The 24330-nt window shown below is 43.4% G+C and overlaps 1 protein-coding gene across 1 annotated transcript in view; it reads right to left on the reverse strand.

The window, feature by feature from the left end:
- The window catches only part of LOC120994418 (zinc finger protein 182-like), a 668524-nt gene that overhangs the window by 76633 nt on the left and 567561 nt on the right, over positions 1 to 24330 (reverse strand). The gene's annotated exons all lie outside the window — the stretch shown is intronic.

The following is a 24330-nucleotide window of genomic DNA, read 5'->3' on the forward strand; positions in this document are numbered from 1 at the left end:
ATCGTGGATGATTGTTTTTCTTGTGCTCTGGCAGCAGGCACAGCTTCAACGCGTCCAGGGTCACGGCCTCTGCGTGCACCATCAGCATCACGGCCACTTTCCCGTCCCTTACTGCTCGCCTTCTTCATTTTAAATGTGATATATGCTTGAATGTATGTCACACTTACAGTACCATAGGATTTGGAAGTGTATGTGCAAAAAAATTTAAAAAGGTATTTGAGATGTGGAAACGTCACACAGGAGATATCCCGCAGATAATGTCAATGCTGTCACCAGCAGCTAATAAAAAATTACAGGGAATGTCACAGGTATTTGGGATGAGGAAACGTTATACAGGAGAGGTACCACCGGTAATGTCACTGTCCAAAGCGTCTACGTAAAAAGAAAAAACACTGTATGTCACAGATAAAATTTTTAGGTGCACACTTTACACTGGAGATGTGGCACTGGTAATGTCACTGTCTGCAGCGGACACTGTCTATTGAAAAAGTACACTGTATGTCACAGATATTTTTTGGATGCGCACACCTTACACAGGAGAAGTGGCACGGAAAAATGTAACTGTCCGCAGCGGACACCATCTATGAAAAAAGTACACTGGATGTCACTGATATTTTAGTGATGCGCACACTTTACACAGGAGATGTGGCATGGATAATTTAACTGTCCGCAACGGACACCGTCTATTCAAAAAGTACACTGGATGTCACAGAAATTTTTGGGATGCGCACACTTTACACTGGAGATGTGGCGCAGCTAATCTCCCTGTCCGCAGCAGACACTGTGTATTGAAAAAGTACTCTGGTTGTCAAATATAATTTTTGGATGCGCACACTTCACACTGGAGATGTGGCACGGATAATTTAACTCTCCGCAGTGGACACAGTCTACGGAAAGAGTACACTGGATGTCACTGATATTTTAAGGATGCGCACACTTTACACAGGAGATGTGGCGTGGATGATTTAACTGTCAGCAGCGGACACCGTCTACGGAAGAAGTACACTGGATGTCACTGATATGTTAGGGATGCGTACACTTTACACAGGAGATGTGGCGCGGATAACTTAACTGTCCGCAGCGGCCTATTAGACGCTATTTAGTGCATGATGCGCTTAAAAATATATAAATTAAGATTTATATATATATATATATACAATCACCTAAAGAATTATTATGAACACCATACTAATACGGTGTTGGACCCCCTTTTGCCTTCAGAACTGCCTTAATTCTACGTGGCATTGATTCAACAAGGTGCTGATAGCATTCTTTAGAAATGTTGGCCCATATTGATAGGATAGCATCTTGCAGTTGAAGGAGATATGAGGGATGCACATCCAGGGCACGAAGCTCCCGTTCCACCACATCCCAAAGATGCTCTATTGGGTTGAGATCTGGTGACTGTGAGGGCCATTTTAGTACAGTGAACTCATTGTCATGTTCAAGAAACCAATTTGAAATGATTCGAGCTTTGTGACATGGTGCATTATCCTGCAGGAAGTAGCCATCAGAGGATGATACATGTTCTCATTCTGTTTACGCCAAATTCGGACTCTACCATTTGAATGTCTCAACAGAAATCGAGACTCATCAGACCAGGCAACATTTTTCCAGTCTTCAACAGTCCAATTTTGGTGAGTTCGTGCAAATTGTAGCCTCTTTTTCCTATTTTTGTATTGGAGATGAGTGGTACCCGGTGGGGTCTTCTGCTGTTGTAACCCATCCGCCTCAAGGTTGTGCGCGTTGTGGCTTCACAAATGCTTTGCTGCATACCTCGGTTGTAACGAGTGGTTATTTCAGTCAACGTTGCTCTTCTATCAGCTTGAATCAGTCGGCCCATTCTCCTCTGACCTCTAGCATCCAAAAGGCATTTTTGCCCACAGGACGGCCGCATACTGGATGTTTTTCCCTTTTCACACCATTCTTTGTAAACCCTAGAAATGGTTGTGCGTGAAAATCCCAGTAACTGAGCAGATTGTGAAATACTCAGACCGGCCCGTCTGGCACCAACAACCATGCCACGCTAAAAATTGCTTAAATCACCTTTCTTTCCCATTCTGACATTCAGTTTGGAGTTCAGGAGATTGTCTTGACCAGGACCACCCCCCTAAATGCATTGAAGCAACTGCCATGTGATTGGTTGACTAGATAATTGCATTAATGAGAAATAGAACAGGTGTTCCTAATAATTCTTTAGGTGAGTGTATATATATATATATATATATATATATATATATATATAAATCTTCCAATAACACTACCTACGCTCTGTCCCTTCCTACGCACAGCTCTCCCTAAGGGCTCGTTCACATGACCGTGCCATTTTTTGCGGTCCGCAAATTGTGGATCAGAAAAACACAGATAGCGCCCGTGTGCCTTCCGCAATTTGCGGAACGGAACAGGAGGCCTATTATAGAAATGCCTATTCTTGTCCGCAAAATGGACAAGAATAGGACAGGACTCATAATTTTTGTGGGGCCACGGAACGGAGCAACGAATGCGGACAGCACATAGAGTGCTGTCCGCATCTTTTGCGGACCCATTGAAATAAATGGTTGCGTATACGGACCGTATGCGAAATCAGAAAACGACCCGTATACGTAACGCTAAATAGGTCCGTGTGAACGAGCCCTAAGACTGAGCAATTTAGCTCAGGCTGTGCTACAAACATATATTGCTGCTGTCACACACAATAGTTCTTAAAAGGAGTTTTGGGTCTCTGAAAAGTTTTTGTAAGAAAAATCTGCCAATTACACTCCCTACACTGTCTGTCCCTTCCTATGCTCAGCTCTCCCTGACTAAGACTGAGCCGAACACGTGTCATCGGGTGCTTTATAGAACCTGATGACGCGTTCCGGCCAGCCAATCACTGTAATGCCAGTAGCCAACATGGCTACGGCATTACAGTGTGTGCCTGTACTTCCCTGCACTTTTATTGACTGGCAGCCAAGAAACGTGCGGGGAGGAGACTCGAACAGGTGTTTGGCCCGAGCATGCTCGATCATCACTAATATATATATTTATATACTGCTTAATCAAATTGAACCCCAAATACGGAGGAAAGTATTTGCTTGTAGGTAGTTGCGTTTGAGGTGCACCTGCACTGCTGATAGTAGGCATAGCCAGCCACAGGTCCTGTCCAGGGCCGCACTGCCAATTAGGCAAGGTGAGGTGATGGCCACAGGCGGTGCGTTCCTGGAGATTAGTGGTGGCGGAGGCGCCGGGCAGTGGGAGATGAGCACTCATCTCTATTTTCATTTGCATCGCCATTTTCAGGACAGCGATACAGATGCCTGTGCTGAGGGAGAGGCGTCTCCCTTCCCTGTTCTTCTGATAGGCCGCAGGCACTAATGCCTGCAGCCTATCAGAGGCCGGCTCAGACGGCGTGATGACGTCATTATTTTCGCACTGCCTGAGCCGGGCAGCACACAGCGGGGGACACAGGCCGGAAAAGGCCTACATCGCATCACTGCTAATGGAGGTAAGTATTAGTGGGTTTTTTTTTTTTTTTCTTTGCGGGGAGAGCTGACACTATGGGGGGAGCTGGCATTTCTTACAGACCCATTTTTTTTTGGGGTGGCATTCTGGGGGCATTTATTTATTGCCCATTTTGGGGGGGTGGGGCACTATGGGAGCATTTCTTACTAGCACATTATGGGGGGGGGGCACCATGGGGGAGAGAAGCCCTATGGGGGTATCTGGGGGCTCTAAAGGGGCTTTTTTTTTTTTATTATTGGCACATTATGGGTTATGGGGGGCACTATAGGGGAGAGCGGCACTATGGGGCATCTGTTGGCACTATAGAGGCATTATTTGGTGGAACTATGGGGAAGTGGGGGCTCTAAAGGGGCCTTTTTTATTGGCATATTATGGGGGGCACTATGGCATCTGGTGGCACTAAGGGGATATTTTTTACTGGCACATTATGGGAGGCATTATAGGGGAGAGCGGCACTATGGGGCATTATTTGGGGGCACTATGGGGGAGTGGAGCACTATTGGGGCATCTGGTGGCACTAAGAAGGGGCATTTTTTACTGGCACATTATGGGGGAGAGGAGCACTATAAGAGCATCTGCTGGGGGCACTAAGAAGGGGCATTTTTTTACTGGCATATTATGGGGGACACAATGGGGAAGGGGGAGAGGAGCACTATGAGGGCATTTACTGGGGCACTATATAGGGGTATTTTATACTGGCATACATTATGGGGACATTAGCTCAACTGCGGGCACTAAGCGGGGGTATTTCATGTACTGTCATATTATAGGGAGAATTATTACTACTAGGAGGTATTATGGGGAGCTTTACTACTACTGGGGGGCTATGAGTAACATGATTACTAGTATGGGCACTATAGGGGCATTATTACTACCAAGTGTGCTCTGGCAGAGAATTATTTCTATTGGTGGGATTTTGGGGAGCACTGTTACTTTGGGGGCACCCTGGCATAGTATCAGCTTAGCACAATTATTTTTAGGGGACATTATCTTTATACTATTAGTGTCTGGGTGCAGTTATTTTTTAGAGCACTGTGTGCCAATAATTGTTGAAGGGGGCACTATCTGTGTGGTAGTAGTATTCCCAGGGGTACTGTTTCTACAGTATAGTATTGGGGGCACAGCGGGCACAGTATTGGGGGCACTATCTGTGTGGTATTAGTATTTCCAGGGGGACTGTTTCTGCAGTATAGTATTGGGGGTGGCAGGGAAGGGTGTTCAGAAGATGTGAAGATGATGGAAATGTGGGAAACTAATGTCTGTTTGTCAATCTCTGCAGAGACGGGAGATGGCTGAAAAATCATCATGGCGGTCTGGTCTGAATGGAGAAGATAAAGAAAGAGAACGTCTACAACAAAGGTGACATCACTGGATGTAAGAGGTAGGGGGCGCTATGTAGGAGAAGAGATGCTCCGGCTCCCCCCCCCTGCCATTTGCAGAAGGAGGATTCAGAGCTGGGTGAGGACGGCCAAAGGGGGCAGCAGGCCACGGGCGGGTGACAGATGGTGGGGGGGGAACCACAAGCCTTGTGCAGGATCTGGGGAGGGAGGAGAGCGGAGGAGCTTCCTGGCTGTAGCTTGTTATATAAGCAGGCAGTGCAGCCAGGACAGGTCCTCCCCTCTCCATATGATGTGTAGAGACAGGCCTCAACTATATTTCAGCTGTACAGTGTTTGTTGGGAGTGGCCTATTATATGTAGGAGGGGCTTTTAATAATGGGCAGAGCTAAAAATGGGCCACTTCACTGGATTGTCCCCCCAGGACTAAGGCTGCCAGCCCTCCCCTGAGAGACGATGAGGAAAGAGAACATCTACACCAGAAGAGATGTCACTGGATGTAAGAGGTATGGGGCGCTGTATTACCCTGTATGTTTTGTAGTGATATACGTACTGTTAGGAGGGAAGGGGTTAGGTTGATAATTTGGTATAGGGAGCGTGTGTGTATGTGTGTGTGGGGGTGCTGTTTCAATTTTCGCCTCAGGCAGCAGAAAAGCTAGATGCACCCCTGGTCCTGTCTCCCCTTTGCCTGTCTATCAGCTACCCTGCTTGTCTGCCCTGCTTCTCCCTATTCTACACAACACACACAATTCTTTTTTGGAATTCTAGCCTTTCCCTTCACTCTCCCTTGCAATTAGCTTGATTGATTTCTGACTCTTCCTTACTCCCTAGGATCGTTTTCCTGGCAGACAATGTCACACACAACCACCGTTCTGCACGTTCTGCTAGGGCACCTCCCTGCCTGCTGTCTGTCAGCCTGTGAGCCCATCAGGGCAAGCCCTCACCTCCACTTCCTTTTTGGGTCATGTGAGAACCTTTCTTGTTCCTCTCTAGTGCTTTTTTCCTGTCAAAATATGCTCTAAAATGGTGCTACGCACCGTTTTAGTGAATACATCTGAAACTGATCCCGGAAAGATTTGGGTTCGTCTGCTGTCCGAAAAATAGCAAAGTTCGGACTGAACTCTGTTCGGTCCGAACTGGTTCACTCTTTCTTACCTATAATATTATTACAGTTCAGAAGAATGTTCAGGCGTCTCTTGAACTCTTTTAGTGAGTTCAACATAACCACCTGTTCTGGCAGAGGGTTCCATAGTCTCACTGCTCTTACCATAAAGAATCCCATTCCATGTTGGTGTAGAAAGCTTCTTTTGTCTAGACATAGAGGATGTCCCCTTGTCACGGTCACCGTCCTAGGCATAAATAGATAATGGGAGAGACCTCTGTACTGATCTTTTATATATTTAAGGTCTCCTCCTGCCCTGGCAATCAATTGACACAGCACAACATGAGGTGACAGAAAAAACGTCCCTGTCAAAAGGCTCAGATGCTGCTGTAACTATTGACTGTGGCATCTAAGACACTAATCAGAGGTTAAAGGGATTGAAAGAATTGCTACTGCTATTGTAGTTTGGTTTTATTGAAGTGAATGTGGCAGAACTACAATACCATATACAATCTGTGTGAAGGTGTGACATTATTTTTGGAGGAAAGCAACTGTGACTTTCTAACTCTGGACAAAACATTTGATCACTGAATTTTGATAAATGTTTTAATATGTCAGAATGCTAAGACCTCCACCGATCTCTAGAACGAGGTGAGAGAAGCGCTCACATATTGCAGGTTTTCTCCTTGGTGCAGCAGACGGAATCAAGGTAGGCCCAAAGTCTTCTATTGAGACCATCCCTCCTGCAGTGAGGAGATAAAGCTCTATATGTGCCCACTTCTCTCCTTTTTATAATAATGTGTGGGGGTCTGAGTACTCAAAACCCCACCAATATTTCTATACCATATCAAAAAAGACTTGATTTGTGACAAAAACATTTCCCACATATTGCACAAGAAATTGGCTTCTCTTCTGTGTCTTACATGTTCCAAAACATGTGTTTCCGGAAAAATACCATTCCCATATTTAGGACATAAAAAAAACTCTCATATGTGAGATTTTTAGATGCTCCGAAAGACTTGTTTTATAGTTATTACTATAACATTTCCACATATTTATATTGAAATGTCTTCTTCACTATGCGAGTTCTAAGATGTTTCACAAGACTTGATCTGAGGCTGAAAATGAATATTGCTTCTCTCCTGTGTGAATTCTCTGATGTTTTACAAGACTTGATTTCTGGCTAAAACATTGCCACATTCTGGGCATGAAAAATGGCTTCTACTTTGTGTGAATTCTCAGATGTTTCATAAGATCTAATTTATGGATTATACATTTCCCACATTCAGGACATAAATATGGCATCTACTCTGTATACATTTTTAGATGTTCCGCAAGACTTGATTTGTTACTAAAATATTTCCCACATTCTGAACATGAATTTGGCTTTTACCCTTTGTGAGTACTTAGATGTCTCATGAGATCTGGTTTATAGGTAAAACATCTCCCACACACAGTACACAAATATGGCTTCTCCCCTGTGTGAATTCTCCTATGTTTCACAAGACTTGAACGGAGACTAAAACATTTCTCACATTCTGAACATGAATATGGCTTCACTCCTGTGTGTGTTCTCTGATGTTTCACAAGACTTGATTTCTGCCTAAAACATTGCTTGCATTCAGTGCATGAAAATGGCTTCTCTCCTGTGTGAATTCTATAATGTTTTACAAGACTTGCTTTCTGATTAAAACATTGCCCGCATTCAGTGCATGAAAATGGCTTCTCTCCTGTGTGAATTCTCTGATGTTTCACAAGATCTGATTTATGGTTAAGACATTTCCCACATTCTGAACATGAAAACTTCTTCTCCCCTGTATGAATTCTCTGATGTGCTACAAGACTTGATTTCTGAGTAAAAGATTTCCCACATTCTAAACACAAAGCTTTCTTCTCTCCTGTGTGAGTTTTCTGATGTCCAACAAGATACGATTTCCTAGTAAAACATTTCCCACATGTTGAACATGAAAACGGCTTCTCCCCTGTATGAATTCTCTGATGTGCTACAAGAGTTGATTTCTGAGAAAAAGATTTCCCACATTCTGCACATGTAAACCGTCTTTCATGAATGCAGATTTCTTCATGTGTGCACAGATTGAATCTTTCCTGAAAATGATTCCCAATTCCAGAAATGTTTTCCAGTTTATGTTCCATCACAGTTTTGCCAATCTGTGATTGATTATCATTTATTTTATATGGAGTAAGTTCATGAGAGTCTCCCATCCGGTCTTCACCTGAGAAAAAAAAAAGTTTTGATATTTTATCACTTTTAGGTGATAAATCCATACAAGGAGACGTATCAAAATTCAGTCAACAAAGCCTTTTACTTAGGCTACATTCACACGAACATATTTTGTTTCTGTGTACGTTTTTTTTTTTTGCTGATAGGATGCAGACCCATTCATTTCAATGGGTTCGCAAAAAATGCGGACAGCACACCGTGTGCTATCTGCATCCATATATACACATTCTGTAGCCCTGCAAAAAAAAAATAGAACTTGTCCTGTTCTTGTCCGTTTTGCGGACAAGGATAGGCATTGTTACAATGGATCTGTTGTCCTGTCAGACACACCAACTTTCAGATTAGAGCCAAACCTTGCACCTCTGGCCACTGACAGCTAGATCTCCTTGTTTTTTTCCTTAAAAGCCCAAGAAAAGTGACCCTCCCCCACTGCATCGTTCCACACAAAAAGTGCACTAGGATGCGGTTTATCACAGCCGCCCCATAAATCATTTTCCAACCCCACGGGTGAGAAGCCACCTACAACGGTCAAGGACTAGTGATCATCCCCAGCCGAAGCTGAGAAAGCACCCAACTTGCTCTGGCCTCCACCTGAATTCCCCACGATTGCATAGGCAAGGTCTAGTCTTACAGGGTATCCTTTCAGATATACAGTATATGTGGATGGCTTGAATACCTGGACGGCTTGAGCCCACCAAAATAAGAGCAGTAGTGAGAATACATGTAGTGATGCTCGGGCTGGCAGTGCACTGCGCACGCGCGGGATCTCAGTTGGTCCTGTGGGTGACGCAAAGGACTTGCAGGGTGGGCCAAGGAAAAGGCTGGGGAGGAGCAATGTAAAAAGAAGGCAGAGCAGCTTGGGCTCTTACACACAGAATGCCGCCCCCCCCCCCCCCCCCGGGGACTTGCAAACGCTCATTTGCATATGGACATCTCCATCACTTTGGCCAAAGGATGAATTTTTAGTTTTGCCCTTGAATGACCCTTTGATCTTTCCCTTTCATCCCACTATATTATCCTCAGCACACTCTCTTTCTGTTTCTTTATATGGAAACCTAAATGAATGATTATTAATAAAAGTAATAATAATAACATAAGGAAGACATTTTCCTTATCAGTTACCACATTAATAAAGAAGTATGTAGTCAACAAATCTCTGCCCTGAAATGCCTAAGAAAATATAACAAATCTCATTTCTCTGAGCCTTATGTGGATATAAACTGACCGAACTCACTGGACAAGAAATTCAGAAAAAAAAAAATCAGCAAGTAAACTCAGCGATTTATAAGGGTAAAATAAAACACAAGACTTATTAAAGGTTCTTACCTTTCACTGACGTTGATGTGGGGTTTTCTGGTCCACTCGCAGTTCCACAATAACTTTCCTGCAAGAGTCCCACATTCAGGATATGAGAAAAGGTGATACAAGAACCCTAGTTCATCCGACGAAGGTCAGACTCCTCACAAAAACATGAACCATTGTGCCTTATAGACAGTGTTGATCAAGCACCAAAGTGCTCGTGTAGAACACTTTTCTATGCTCGGGTGCTCTACAGAGCACCCGAGCACAATGGAAGTCACCGAGCATTAAACCAGGCACCCCCTGCTCTAAAGAGGGGAGGGTGTTGTGTCCCACTGAGGTCTATGCAGAAGATCGCTGTGCAGTGAGGGAATCCCCCAGTGTGAGTCTGCAACTTAGAGTCCCTGCTCTGAATCCATATATAGCTAGGTCCATATATGGAGTCAGTGCTTGGGGACACCCAGTGTATTTAAATCTAATTTAGCCTCTATTTCTGAATAGTTTCTGCTAGGATTTGAACTCACAACCTTCTACATCAGAGGCAAGGACTTTAACCACTCAGCTATAAAGCTAAATGATAAAATATGTCAGAAAAACCTCATAGTAGTTTGTAATGTAGTAAGTATTCCTGTACAGCAGAAGTATCATTTCATATTTCAGTGTAGGTTAACATGTAGCTGTATAGCGTAGTGGTTAAAGTTCTTGGCTCTAATGTAGAAGGTTGTGAGTTTAAATCCCAGCAGAAACGTTTCAGAAATAGAGGCTAAATTAAATTTATATATTTTATATTTTTTTAAGTAATTGTAAAAAATGTATGGCACAAAATAAATGTGTAATTACAAAAAAAAAAAATATCTATATGTTCAATAGATGAGGCAGCACTCCAGAGGTAAAGTAAAAAACGATGAACCCTTTATTGACCCCTCTGCAACGTTTCAACCGCAGTCTTTATCAAGCATAAAACATGGTGTCTCACAGGGGTATATATACCCAGAATACGTAGCAGCAAATAGAGTGACAATCAATTAATAAATAATACAATCATAAAAATAGATGTTAAAATACATAAGATATAATCATACAGTGATCCGTGTATCATCGATATAGTTTAAATGATTGTGTTCAAATGTGCAAATTAACAATTTTCATGATTAATACAAACATATACTATAAACTGTGTAAATTGAACACATTAAGACAGTGTTACATCACCTGTGCATAAGTGTCAGCAATAGCTGTAATTAATAAAGACTCATTCAGCGGGGACAGACCAGCGGCGCCAATATCCGCGTCTTCCAAGTCAGACTGCGCATGTCCAGAAGCCTAGCAACCGCAACTCAAACGAACGGAGCCAGGAGACGCCACCAGAGTCACATGATTGATCACCTGACCACCCACATGAAATATATATATATATATATATATGGGAAACTACTACTGGTGTTTTTAGCCATAATATATTTACACATACAGTCCTGATCAAAAGTTTAAGACCACTTGAAAAATCCTATTTAGCATGGCTGGATCTTAACAAGGTTCCAAGTGGAGCTTCAACGTGCAACAAGAAGAAATGGTAGTGAGACAAAACATTTTTGGAGCATTCAATTTAATGAAAACAACGAATAAACTGAAACAGGCTGTTTTTCAGCTGATCAAAAGTTTAGGACCACACCTCCAAAAAAAAACTAAACCCCCCCAAAACAGAAATCCAACTTCCAAACATGAACTCAGTAATGAGTAGCTCCGCCGTTATTGTTTATCACTTCAAAAATTTGTTTCGGCATGCTTGATGCAAGCGTTTCCATGAGGTGAGTGGGAACATTTCTCCAAGACGGCCGCACGAAGGCCATCTACTGTCTGGAACTGTTGTCCATTTTTGTAAACTTCCCTTGCCATCCATACCCAAAGGTTCTCAATTGGATTTAGATCAGGGGAACATGCAGGATGGCCAAAAGAGTGATGTTGTCTACTGTAGCGTTGTCCTGTTGTTACCACACAGACGAGGGCCCTAAGTCATGAGGAATGCTCTCTGCAACATCTGGACATAGCCAGCGGCCGTTTGACGCTCCTGCACTTCCAAGCTCCATTGTTCCACTGAAGAAAAAAGCACCGCAGACCATTATGGCGCTCCCTCCACTGTGGCGCGTAGAAAACATCTCAGGTGGGATCTGCTTGTCATGCCAGTAACGTTGGAAACCATCAGGACCATCAAGGTAACATTTTTTCTCATCAGAGAATAAAACTTTCTTCCACCTTTGAATGTCCCATGTTTGGTGCTCTCTTGCAAAGTCCAAACGAGCAGTTCTGTGGCGTTCAAGGAGACGAAGTCTTTGAAGACGTTTTTTGTTTTTGAAGCCCTTTAGTCTCAGATGTCGTCTGATGGTTATGGGGCTGCAGTCAGCACCAGTAAGGGCCTTAATTTGGGTCGAGGATCGTCCAGTGTCTTGACGGACAGCCAATTGGATCCTCCGGCTCAGCGCTGATGTTGAGGAACGGTTGAGACGTGTGCATATATATCCATGCATGCCTGCAAACACGTGCGGACATGTATGGTATATATATGCATACATTAACCACCGCATCATGGGGTGATGCCCATGGTGATCCCCAGGGGCTCATGGTGGCCCCTGTGGGAAATATGTGGTCCCTGGAAGCTGTGCCCCCTTATAATCCCCCTTATATTAGTATATATATGTGCCCCCTTATATATGTCCCCTGTATGCCCCAGATATATGCGAGGGTGTGTGTATATATAGATATGTGTGTATGTATTTGCACACGTGTCTATGTATATACACTTATGTCAGCATGACAGTATGTATGTGGGCTTATTGCTGCCCATTCATACCCCCGGTTTTGTATGTGTTTATAGATGAGCCCCCAAGCATCTGTGGATATATATATGCATATATGCAATTCCAACTGTTATCAACAGAGTTGTTATAGCCTGTAGGATAACAGCTGATTAGCATCTAGTCCCCTTTTGTTCAGGCCCAAAGCAATCAGACGCTTTGGCACCGTTTGTGAGGGGACCTTCTAATCAGAGAACCTGTTTTTCCACACCTCTGCCCCATGGCCATGCCCATTACTCCCAGCATTTTTGGGACTAGGAGGGGGGGACTAAGGCACACTATGATGTCACATGCCTGAGGAAGGAGGAGGGGGTTGCTTTTGGGCTATAAAACCCCGAACCGGCCAGAGGTGCGGTCTCTTGCAACCAGACTAGATTCAGAGATGCAGGGGAGAGAGCAGCTTCATGATGACCACCTGGATAAGGCCTAAGTATACCTGTGTAGCCCCTACCTACCCCTCACATACCACCCCTGGTCCTGTAACCCCTTACCCTTGCCATGTTACTGGACACCCTGATCACCCAAACCCTTGCTCCACCGTGTAACCCTTTCCCTACCCTGATTAACCCCTGGTGGTAACCCCTGCTCTAACCCTGCCACACACACCCCCCCCCCCCCCCCACTGTACACTTGCAGGGTATTCACCCTTGCATTGCTGTACAGTTCTGATATTATCCCCATTGTTAACCCTTTGTGTTTGTGGTCGGTTTACACCCCTGTGAGGCCACCATTAACCCTCGTCGTACCCCGTAGGGACAGTGAATAGTCAGGTGGGGTGAGTTACTGATATTTGTGTGTATGATGTATTATTGTAATGTATAGATAGTATGTGGGGTGGAATTTGGGATTGTGTAGTGTAGTTAGGCTTGTATTGTGTTTATTGTAGTACTGTTTCTGTACTGCGGTGTGTACGTCTATATGTATATATATTCATATCCATTGATCCATGAATATATATATATATAACGTATTGCTAGACTGATATAATTGTATTGTGTAATAAATATTCTATAGTGTCTGTGGCCTGCACTCCCTTGCAGTGCCACTGTTAACCCCGTAGGGACAGTGAGTACAGATGGGTGGGATATTGTTAATATTACTTGTATGTGTGAACTGTGTAGTTAGTTGATGGGTGGAATTGGGAATGTGTAGTGTAGTTTAGGATTGTATAAATATTCCTTATTGTTCATAATGCAGTGTATGGTGTTTTTAGTAGTCGCCGCCGTAGTATAGTGATAGTAAGGCGCTTGCAGCTAGCGTAGTGATTAGTGTAAAGCATAGCAAAGGTATTATTATTATATAAAGGCATAAATGGGCGGAGTTATCACTAGGTGGCTCCTCCCATTTATGAATATTAATTATCAATATTTGCATAAATATTGGTGATTAATATTCCCCCTTTACAGCTGATGACATTTTTTGGGGTCTTCCACTTGACTTTTTTGTTCCATAACCCTCAGGATCATTTAAGAAATTCCAAATGACTGTCTTACTGCGTCCCACCTCAGCAGCGATGGCGCACAGTGAGAGACCCTGCTTATGCAGTTCAACAACCCGACCACGTTCAAAAAGGGAGAGTTTTTTTGCCTTTGCCATCACAACGTGTGACTACCTGACAGAAAATGACAATGAATCCACATCTTTGCACAGATTTGGCCTTTTAACCACCTCCCGACCGCCTAACGCACGGATGCGTCCGGAAGGTGGTTGATTCATTCCTCCTGGACGCATCCGTGCGTCATCTCGCGAGACGCGAGATTTCGGGTATTGCCGGCCCGCGCATGCGCATCGCGGGCCGGCAAAAGTTAAAGAACAATTTCGTCACCAGCCTGCCAGCAACGATCATTGGCTGGCAGGCTGGCGATTTTCAAAAAATCCAATCACAAGCCATATAACAGATCATATTAGTAAATATGATCTGTTATATGGCTTGTCTGCTCCTGTGCTGGTCCTTTTCGTCGGTTGGATCCAGCACAGGAGCAGACTGAACTGTGAGTACACCAAACACTACACCTTAGCCCCAGATCACCCCCCTGCACCCCAATTAACCCTTTGATCACCCCTTTGATCGCCCCTGTCAATCACTAGTGAAAGGAAAAAAAGTGATCAGTGTAAACTGTCACTTTTTTTTTTCCACTAGTATTGGCTGTTAGGTTTTAGGGATAGTTTAGGCCCCTTGGTTAGGTAGTTAGCGTCAGTTAGCGCCCAGCCCACTGCACCGCAGTCACTTTTATTCGCTGATTAGCGTATCGCTAATCAGCATTTGTACTTTTATAGTATCTGTAAGTGATCAAAACTGATCACTGTCAGATCTATACTTGTATTAGTGTCACCTTAGCTCGCCCTCCACCCAAAACGCAGTGTTTGCCCGATCAGGCCTGATCGGTCGCCCACACGTGCGTTCACCCACGCCCGCCCCGCCGCAGTGACAAAAAATTTTTTGTTTTTTGATCACTGCACATTCACTGTACACGCACTGCGGCGATAAAAAAATCAGTTTTGATATTTTTTATCAACCGCAGCGGCCTCCGGTACTTCGCTAGCCTCCCCTTTGTAAGACAGGTTTGCTTTTTTTCTTGGGTAGTCTCAGGGAATACCCCTAAATTTAGTAGTCCAAAATGTCAAACAGGGGGTATTCTTCTGAAGAGGCCTACAGGATTCTGACCCAGTCGGATGAGGAGTGGGAACCCTCATCTGACGAATCTAGCGGGTCAGAATATGAACCTGTGGAAAGCAGTGGCTCTCTGACCCAAAGTTCGGACGAGGAGGCTGAGGTCCCTGATAGCACCAGGCGTACCCGGCCCCGTGTCGCTAGACCACAGGTTACGCAGGATCCGCTTCAAGAGCAGCAGAGTGGGGCTGTCGCTGCCGGATCACGTGGTGAGGCATACACCAGCAGCGCAGCCCTTCCTGGACCTAGTACCAGCACTGCCGTACAACATGGTGAAGTAGCGAGCACCAGAAGGGCAGTTGAAGCTGGTACGGTGGCACGTGCAGTAGTTACCCCGTCGCAGCCACCGCACAGACAGGCCCGTAGAGCCCCTAGAGTCCCTGAGGTGCTGGCAAACCCTGATTGGCAGTCACCAACTTCAGCCGCACCTGTAGTTCCCCCTTTCACCGCCCAGTCTGGAGTTCGGGTTGAGACGGCTCAAATCGGTTCGGCCCTGGGATTTTTTGAGCTGTTCTTGACTGCGGAGCTCTTGGACTTAGTCGTGGCAGAGACAAACCGGTATGCCACACAATTTATAACCGCAAACCCGGGAAGCTTTTATGCCCAGCCTTTCCGGTGGAAACCAGTCCAAGTTTCCGAAATTAAAATTTTTCTGGGCCTTCTCCTCAACATGGGTCTAACTAAAAAGCATGAATTGCGGTCATATTGGTCCACGAACCCAATTCATCACATGCCCATGTTCTCTGCTGCTATGTCCAGGACACGATTTGAGACCATCCTCCGTTTTCTGCATTTTAGCGACAACACCACCTCCCGTCCCAGAGGCCACCCAGCTTTTGACCGGCTCCACAAAATTCGGCCCCTCATAGACCATTTCAACCAGAAATTTGCAGATTTGTATACCCCCGAGCAAAACATCTGCATAGACGAGTCCCTAATACATTTTACCGGGCGCCTTGGCTTCAAACAATACATCCCAAGCAAGCGTGCCCGGTATGGGGTCAAATTGTATAAGCTCTGTGAAAGGGCCACAGGCTATACCCACAAATTTCGTGTCTATGAGGGAAAAGATCAGACCCTGGAGCCGGTCGGTTGCCCTGACTACCTGGGGAGCAGTGGGAAGACAGTCTGGGACTTGGTGTCACCCTTATTCGGCAAGGGGTACCATCTTTATGTGGACAATTTCTACACAAGTGTGGCCCTCTTTAGGCATTTGTTTCTAGAACGGATTTGCGCCTGTGGCACCGTGCGACCTAGTCGCCGGGGCTTCCCCCAACGGCTTGTTACCACCCGTCTTGCAAGGGGGGAGAGGGCTGCCTTGTGTAATGAAGAACTGCTCGCGGTGAAATGGAGAGACAAGCGTGACGTTTACATGCTCTCCTCCATTCACGCAGACACGACAATCCAAATTGAGCGAGCAACCCGTGTCATTGAAAAGCCCCTCTCAGTCCACGACTATAATTTGCTCATGGGAGGGGTGGACTTCAATGACCAGATGTTGTCTCCGTATTTAGTTTCCCGCAGAACCAGACGCTGGTATAAGAAGGTGTCTGTATATTTGATTCAATTGGCGCTGTATAATAGTTTTGTTCTCTACAGTAAGGCTGGGAGAACACGATCCTTCCTCAAATTCCAGGAAGAGATCATCGAGAACCTCCTGTATCCAGAAGGTTCCGTGGCCCCATCCACCAGTGTAGTTAGCCGTCTACACGAGCGACATTTCCCCAATGTCGTTGCTGGTACCTCAATCCAACCGTCACCCCGAAAAAGATGTCGTGTCTGTAGCAGGAGTGGAATAAGGCGTGACACCCGCTATTTCTGTCCTGACTGCCCTGACCACCCTGCCCTATGCTTAGGAGAGTGTTTCCGGAAGTACCACACACAGGTACACCTAGCATAGGGATCACATCTCACCAGGACAGGCACACAGGGCTATTAGGGCCCATTCACTCACAGCTGCTGCAAACGTCTCCTTTCACATGGGACAAAGTGCATAACGTACTTCGCCACATCTTTGGGCGATTTGCGCTTTGCACATTGACCCATGGGGAAGGAGAGGTTTGTTCTATAAAGGTAAAAAAAAAACAAAAAAAAAAAAAACACCAGTAAGCAAAAAGGTTAATGTTCAGTTCAAAAAGTTAAAGTTTCTATGTTCTCTTCCAAAGTTAATAAAATTATTGTGTTGCGGCCTGGTTTTTTCTCTTTTTTTTTTTTTTTTTTACCTTCCAGGTGGACCAACCGATCGACTAGCTGCAGCACTGATGTGCATTCGGACAGAAGCATTGCGCTGCTGTCAGATTACACGCAAGTCGGTGTATGCGGCGCTGCAAGACGAGATTTCTCCTCTGCAGTAAAAGATACGTTTGCCGAGGCATATGAGCTGAGGAGGTGGCGGTGTTCATATACTTTGGCAAACACTTTGTATATATAAAAAAAAAAATCCCGGCAATGATTTATTCATCCACATCGATTGATGTGAATGGAGAAATCGGGTTTGCCAGGGCATACGAGCTAAGTGGGCATGGATGTTGGGCGGAGCTCCTATGTCCTGGCAGACGCCTTTCCCCTCCTTTTTCTTTTTTTGGCAGAGATTTTTTCATCCACATTGATCGATGCGAATGAAGAAATCTGTGCTGTTCATTTTTTTCTTTCAGCCCAGCGGCTGAACGGAAAAAAAAAATCTCATTACCTGTATGCTCAATATAAGGAGAATAGCAGAAACTCCTAATGCTGGGCATACATGTAATGATTGCGGAGACCCTCAAATGCCAGGGCAGTACAAACACCCCACAAATAACACCATTTTGGAAAGAAGACACCCCAAGGTATTCGCTGAGGGGCATATTGAGTCCATGAAAGATTGAAATTTTTGTCCCAAGTTAGCGGAAAGGGAGACTTTGTGAGAACAAAATCCAAAAAATCAATTTCCGCTAACTTGTGCCAAAATTTTTTTTTTTCAATGAACTCGCCATGCCCCTCATTGAATACCTTGGGGTGTCTTCTTTCCAAAATGGGGTCACATGTGGGGTATTTATACTGCCCTGGCATTTTAGGGGCCCCAAAGCGTGAGAAGAAGTCTGGTATCCAAATGTCTAAAAATGCCCTCCTAAAAGGAATTTGGGCCCCTTTGCCCACCTAGGCTGCAAAAAAGTGTCACACATATGGTATCTCCGTATTCAGCAGAAGTTGGGGAATATGTTTTGGGGTGTCATTTTACATATACACATGCTGGGTGAGATAAATATCTTGGTCAAATGCCAACTTTGTATAAAAAAAAAAGGGAAAAGTTGTCTTTTGCCAAGATATTTCTCTCACCCAGCATGGGTATATGTAAAATGACACCCCAAAACACATTCCCCACCTTCTCCTGAGTACGGAGATACCAGATGTGTGACACTTTTTTGCAGCCTAGGTGGGCAAAGGGGCCCACATTCCAAAGAGCACCTTTCAGATTTCACAGGTCATTTACCTACTTACCAGACATTAGGGCCCCTGGAAAATGCCAGGGCAGTATAACTACCCCACAAGTGACCCCATTTTGGAAAGAAGACACCCCAAGGTATTCCGTGAGGGGCATGGCAAGTTCCTAGAATTTTTTATTTTTTGTCACAAGTTAGTGGAAAATGATGATTTTTTTTTTTTTTTTTTTTTCATACAAAGTCTCCTATTCCACTAACTTGTGACAAAAAAAAAAAAATTCCATGAACTCACTATGCCCATCAGCGAATACCTTGGGGTCTCTTCTTTCCAAAATGGGGTCACTTGTGGGGTAGTTATACTGCCCTGGCATTCTAGGGGCCCAAATGTGTGGTAAGGAGTTTGAAATCAAATTCTGTAAAAAATGACGAGTGAAATCCGAAAGGTGCTCTTTGGAATATGGGCCCCTTTGCCCACCTAGGCTGCAAAAAAGTGTCACACATCTGGTATCTCCGTACTCAGGAGAAGGTGGGGAATGTGTTTTGGGGTGTCATTTTATATATACCCATGCTGGGTGAGAGAAATATCTTGGCAAAAGACAACTTTTCCCATTTTTTTATACAAAGTTGTCATTTGACCAAGATATTTATCTCACCCAGCATGGGTATATGTAAAATGACACCCCAAAACACATTCCTCAACTTCTCCTGAGTACGGGGATACCAGATGTGTGACACTTTTTTGCAGCCTAGGTGGGCAAAGGGGCCCATATTCCAAAGAGCACCTTTCGGATTTCACAGGTCATTTTTCACTGAATTTGATTTCAAACTCCTTACCACACATTTGGGCCCCTAGAATGCCAGGGCAGTATAACTACCCCACAAGTGACCCCATTTTGGAAAGAAGAGACCCCAAGGTATTCGCTGATGGGCATAGTGAGTTCATGGAAGTTTTTATTTTTTGTCACAAGTTAGTGGAATATGAGACTTTGTATGAAAAAAAAAAAAAAAAAAAAAATCATCATTTTCCACTAACTTGTGACAAAAAATAAAAAATTCTAGGAACTCGCCATGCCCCTCACGGAATACCTTGGGGTGTCTTCTTTCCAAAATGGGGTCACTTGTGGGGTAGTTATACTGCCCTGGCATTCTAGGGGCCCAAATGTGTGGTAAGGAGTTTGAAATCAAATTCAGTAAAAAATGACGAGTGAAATCCGAAAGGTGCTCTTTGGAATATGGGCCCCTTTGCCCACCTAGGCTGCAAAAAAGTGTCACACATCTGGTATCTCCGTACTCAGGAGAAGGTGGGGAATGTGTTTTGGGGTGTCATTTTATATATACCCATGCTGGGTGAGAGAAATATCTTGGCAAAAGACAACTTTTCCCATTTTTTTATACAAAGTTGTCATTTGACCAAGATATTTATCTCACCCAGCATGGGTATATGTAAAATGACACCCCAAAACACATTCCTCAACTTCTCCTGAGTACGGGGATACCAGATGTGTGACACTTTTTTGCAGCCTAGGTGGGCAAAGGGGCCCATATTCCAAAGAGCACCTTTCGGATTTCACAGGTCATTTTTTACTGAATTTGATTTCAAACTCCTTACCACACATTTGGGCCCCTAGAATGCCAGGGCAGTATAACTACCCCACAAGTGACCCCATTTTGGAAAGAAGAGACCCCAAGGTATTCGCTGATGGGCATAGTGAGTTCATGGAAGTTTTTATTTTTTGTCACAAGTTAGTGGAATATGAGACTTTGTATGAAAAAAAAAAAAAAAAAAAAAATCATCATTTTCCACTAACTTGTGACAAAAAATAAAAAATTCTAGGAACTCGCCATGCCCCTCACGGAATACCTTGGGGTGTCTTCTTTCCAAAATGGGGTCACTTGTGGGGTAGTTATACTGCCCTGGCATTCTAGGGGCCCAAATGTGTGGTAAGGAGTTTGAAATCAAATTCAGTAAAAAATGACGAGTGAAATCCGAAAGGTGCTCTTTGGAATATGGGCCCCTTTGCCCACCTAGGCTGCAAAAAAGTGTCACACATCTGGTATCTCCGTACTCAGGAGAAGGTGGGGAATGTGTTTTGGGGTGTCATTTTATATATACCCATGCTGGGTGAGAGAAATATCTTGGCAAAAGACAACTTTTCCCATTTTTTTATACAAAGTTGTCATTTGACCAAGATATTTATCTCACCCAGCATGGGTATATGTAAAATGACACCCCAAAACACATTCCTCAACTTCTCCTGAGTACGGGGATACCAGATGTGTGACACTTTTTTGCAGCCTAGGTGGGCAAAGGGGCCCATATTCCAAAGAGCACCTTTCGGATTTCACAGGTCATTTTTCACTGAATTTGATTTCAAACTCCTTACCACACATTTGGGCCCCTAGAATGCCAGGGCAGTATAACTACCCCACAAGTGACCCCATTTTGGAAAGAAGAGACCCCAAGGTATTCGCTGATGGGCATAGTGAGTTCATAGAACTTTTTATTTTTTGTCACAAGTTAGTGGAATATGAGACTTTGTAAGAAAAAAAAAAAAAAAAAAAAAATCATCATTTTCCGCTAACTTGTGACAAAAAATAAAAAGTTCTATGAACTCACTATGCCCATCAGCGAATACCTTAGGGTGTGTACTTTCCGAAATGGGGTCATTTGTGGGGTGTTTGTACTGTCTGGCCATTGTAGAACCTCAGGAAACATGACAGGTGCTCAGAAAGTCAGAGCTGCTTCAAAAAGCGGAAATTCACATTTTTGTACCATAGTTTGTAAACGCTATAACTTTTACCCAAACCATTTTTTTTCTACCCAAACATTTTTTTTTTATCAAAGACATGTAGAACTATAAATTTAGAGCAAAATTTCTATATGGATGTCGTTTTTTTTGCAAAATTTTACAACTGAAAGTGAAAAATGTCATTTTTTTGCAAAAAAATCGTTAAATTTCGATTAATAACAAAAAAAGTAAAAATGTCAGCAGCAATGAAATACCACCAAATGAAAGCTCTATTAGTGAGAAGAAAAGGAGGTAAAATTCATTTGGGTGGTAAGTTGCATGACCGAGCAATAAACGGTGAAAGTAGTGTAGGTCAGAAGTGTAAAAAGTGGCCTGGTCTTTCAGGGTGTTTAAGCACTGGGGGCTGAGGTGGTTAAAGGCATGTGGTCCTAAACTTTTGATCAGCTGAAAAACAGCCTGTTTCAATTTATTTGATGTTTTCATTAAATTGAATGATCAAAAAAAATTTGTCTCACTCCCATTTCTTCTTGTTGCATGTTGAAGCTCTACTTGGAACCTTGTTAAGATCCAGCCATGCTACATTTTTCAAGTGGTCTTAAACTTTTGATCAGGACTGTATTATAATATATTATATATTCTAAATATATAATAATATATGCAAATATATTATGGCTAAAAACACACACACACACACATATATATATATATATATATATATATATATATATATATATATATATATATATACTTTCTGGAGTGCTGCCCTTTTTTGCAATTTTATATATATATATATATATATATATATACAGTACAGACCAAAAGTTTGGACACACCTTCTCATTCAAAGAGTTTTCTTTATTTTCATGACTATGAAAATTGTAGATTCACACTGAAGGCATCAAAACTATGAATTAACACATGTGGAATTATATACATAACAAACAAGTGTGAAACAACTGAAAATATGTCATATTCTAGGTTCTTCAAAGTAGCCACCTTTTGCTTTGATTACTGCTTTGCACACTCTTGGCATTCTCTTGATGAGCTTCAAGAGGTAGTCCCCTGAAATGGTTTTCACTTCACAGTTGTGCCCTGTCAGGTTTAATAAGTGGGATTTCTTGCCTTATAAATGGGGTTGGGACCATCAGTTGCGTTGAGGAGAAGTCAGGTGGATACACAGCTGATAGTCCTACTGAATAGACTGTTAGAATTTGTATTATGGCAAGAAAAAAGCAGCTAAGTAAAGAAAAACAAGTGGCCATCATTACTTTAAAGGGCTTCTGTCACCCCACTAAACTGTTTTTTTTTTGTGTACTTAGAATCCCTATACTGTGATTTATCCATTCATAATGTGATTAATCATTTTGGTTCAGTAGATTTTGCTAAAAACGTACTTTTATAATATGTAAATTACCTCTCTACCAGCAGGCAGGGCGGCTACTTGCTGTTAGCAGTCGCATCCTCCTATCATAATGACGCCCCCTCCGCATGTTGATTGACAGGGCCAGCGGACGGGATCTTTCTCTGCTGGCCCTGTTTGCATTCAAAATCTGGCGCGTGCACCGTACCTGTCTTCAGTCGGCGCAGGCGCACTGAGAGGAGGACGCTCGCTCGGCAGCTCCTTCCTCAATGCGCCTGCGCCGGGTGTAGATGTGACGTCATCGGCGTAGGCGCATTGAGGATGGAGCGGCCGAGCGAGCGTCAGCCTCTCAGTGCCCCTGCGCCGATTGAATACCGTTACGGCGCAGGCGCCAGATTTTGAATGCAAACAGGGCCAGCAGAGATAGATCCCGTTCGCTGGCCCTGTCAATCAACATGCGGAGGGGGCGTCATTATGATAGGAGGATGCGGCTGCTACCAGCAAGTAGCCGCCCTACTTGCTGGTAGACAGGAAATTTACATATTATAAAAATACGTTTTTAGCAAAATCTACTGAACCAAAATGATTAATCACATTATGTATGGATAAATCGCAGTATAGGGATTCTAAGTACACAAAAAAAAAAAACTGTTTAGTGGGGTGACAGAAGCCCTTTAAGAAATGAAGGTCAGTCAGTCAGCCGAAAAACTGGGAAAACTTTGAAAGTAAGGGCTATTTGACCATGAAGGAGAGTGATGGGGTGCTGCGCCAGATGACCTTGCCTCCGCAGTCACCGGACCTGAACCCAATCGAGATGGTTTGGGGTGAGCTGGACCGCAGAGTGAAGGCAAAAGGGCCAACAAGTGCTAAGCATCTCTGGGAACTCCTTCAAGACTGTTGGAAGACCATTTCAGGGGACTACCTCTTGAAGCTCATCAAGAGAATGCCAAGAGTGTGCAAAGCAGTAATCAAAGCAAAAGGTGGCTACTTTGAAGAACCTAGAATATGACATATTTTCAGTTGTTTCACACTTGTTTGTTATGTATATAATTCCACATGTGTTAATTCATAGTTTTGATGCCTTCATAGTCATGAAAATAAAGAAAACTCTTTGAATGAGAAGGTGTGTCCAAACTTTTGGTCTGTACTGTGTATATATATATATATATATATATATATATATATATATATATATATATTTAAATTAAATTTAGCCTCTATTTCTGAAAAGTTTCTGCTGGGATTTAAACTCACAACCTTCTGCATTAGAGCCAAGAACCAACCACTACATTATACAACTACATGTTAACTTGCAGTGAAATATGAAATTATACTTATGCTGTATAGGAATACTTACTACATGACAAACTACTATGAGGTTTTTCTGACACAGTTTATCATTCAGCTTTATAGCTGAGTGGTTAAAGTCCTTGCCTCTAATGTAGAAGGTTGTGAGTTTAAATCCTGGCAGAAAATTTTCAGAAATAGAGGCTAAATTGGATTTAAATACAGTGACTCAAGCATCGCGCTTGAGCACATGAGGTATTCTGCCAAGCATGCTCGCTCAACACTACTTATAGAAGAAGTATCTCCAATCAAGATAACTTCATTTTCTCAAGCCAGAAAGCAATTACTCTAGTCTTTTGTGGTGGTGACCTCACTGTGAAAATCTGTTCACAAAATGTATTGAATCTTCTGTACTTCACCAGTCTTTTATCACTCCTGTTTCTCCTATTTCTATTTTTGGAAACCCTGCTGCCTAAAACTGAACCGATCTTCAGTAATGTTTTGCAAAGGA

This window comes from Bufo bufo, chromosome 3 (genome assembly GCF_905171765.1).
Source record: "Bufo bufo chromosome 3, aBufBuf1.1, whole genome shotgun sequence".
Classification (NCBI taxonomy): domain Eukaryota; kingdom Metazoa; phylum Chordata; class Amphibia; order Anura; family Bufonidae; genus Bufo; species Bufo bufo.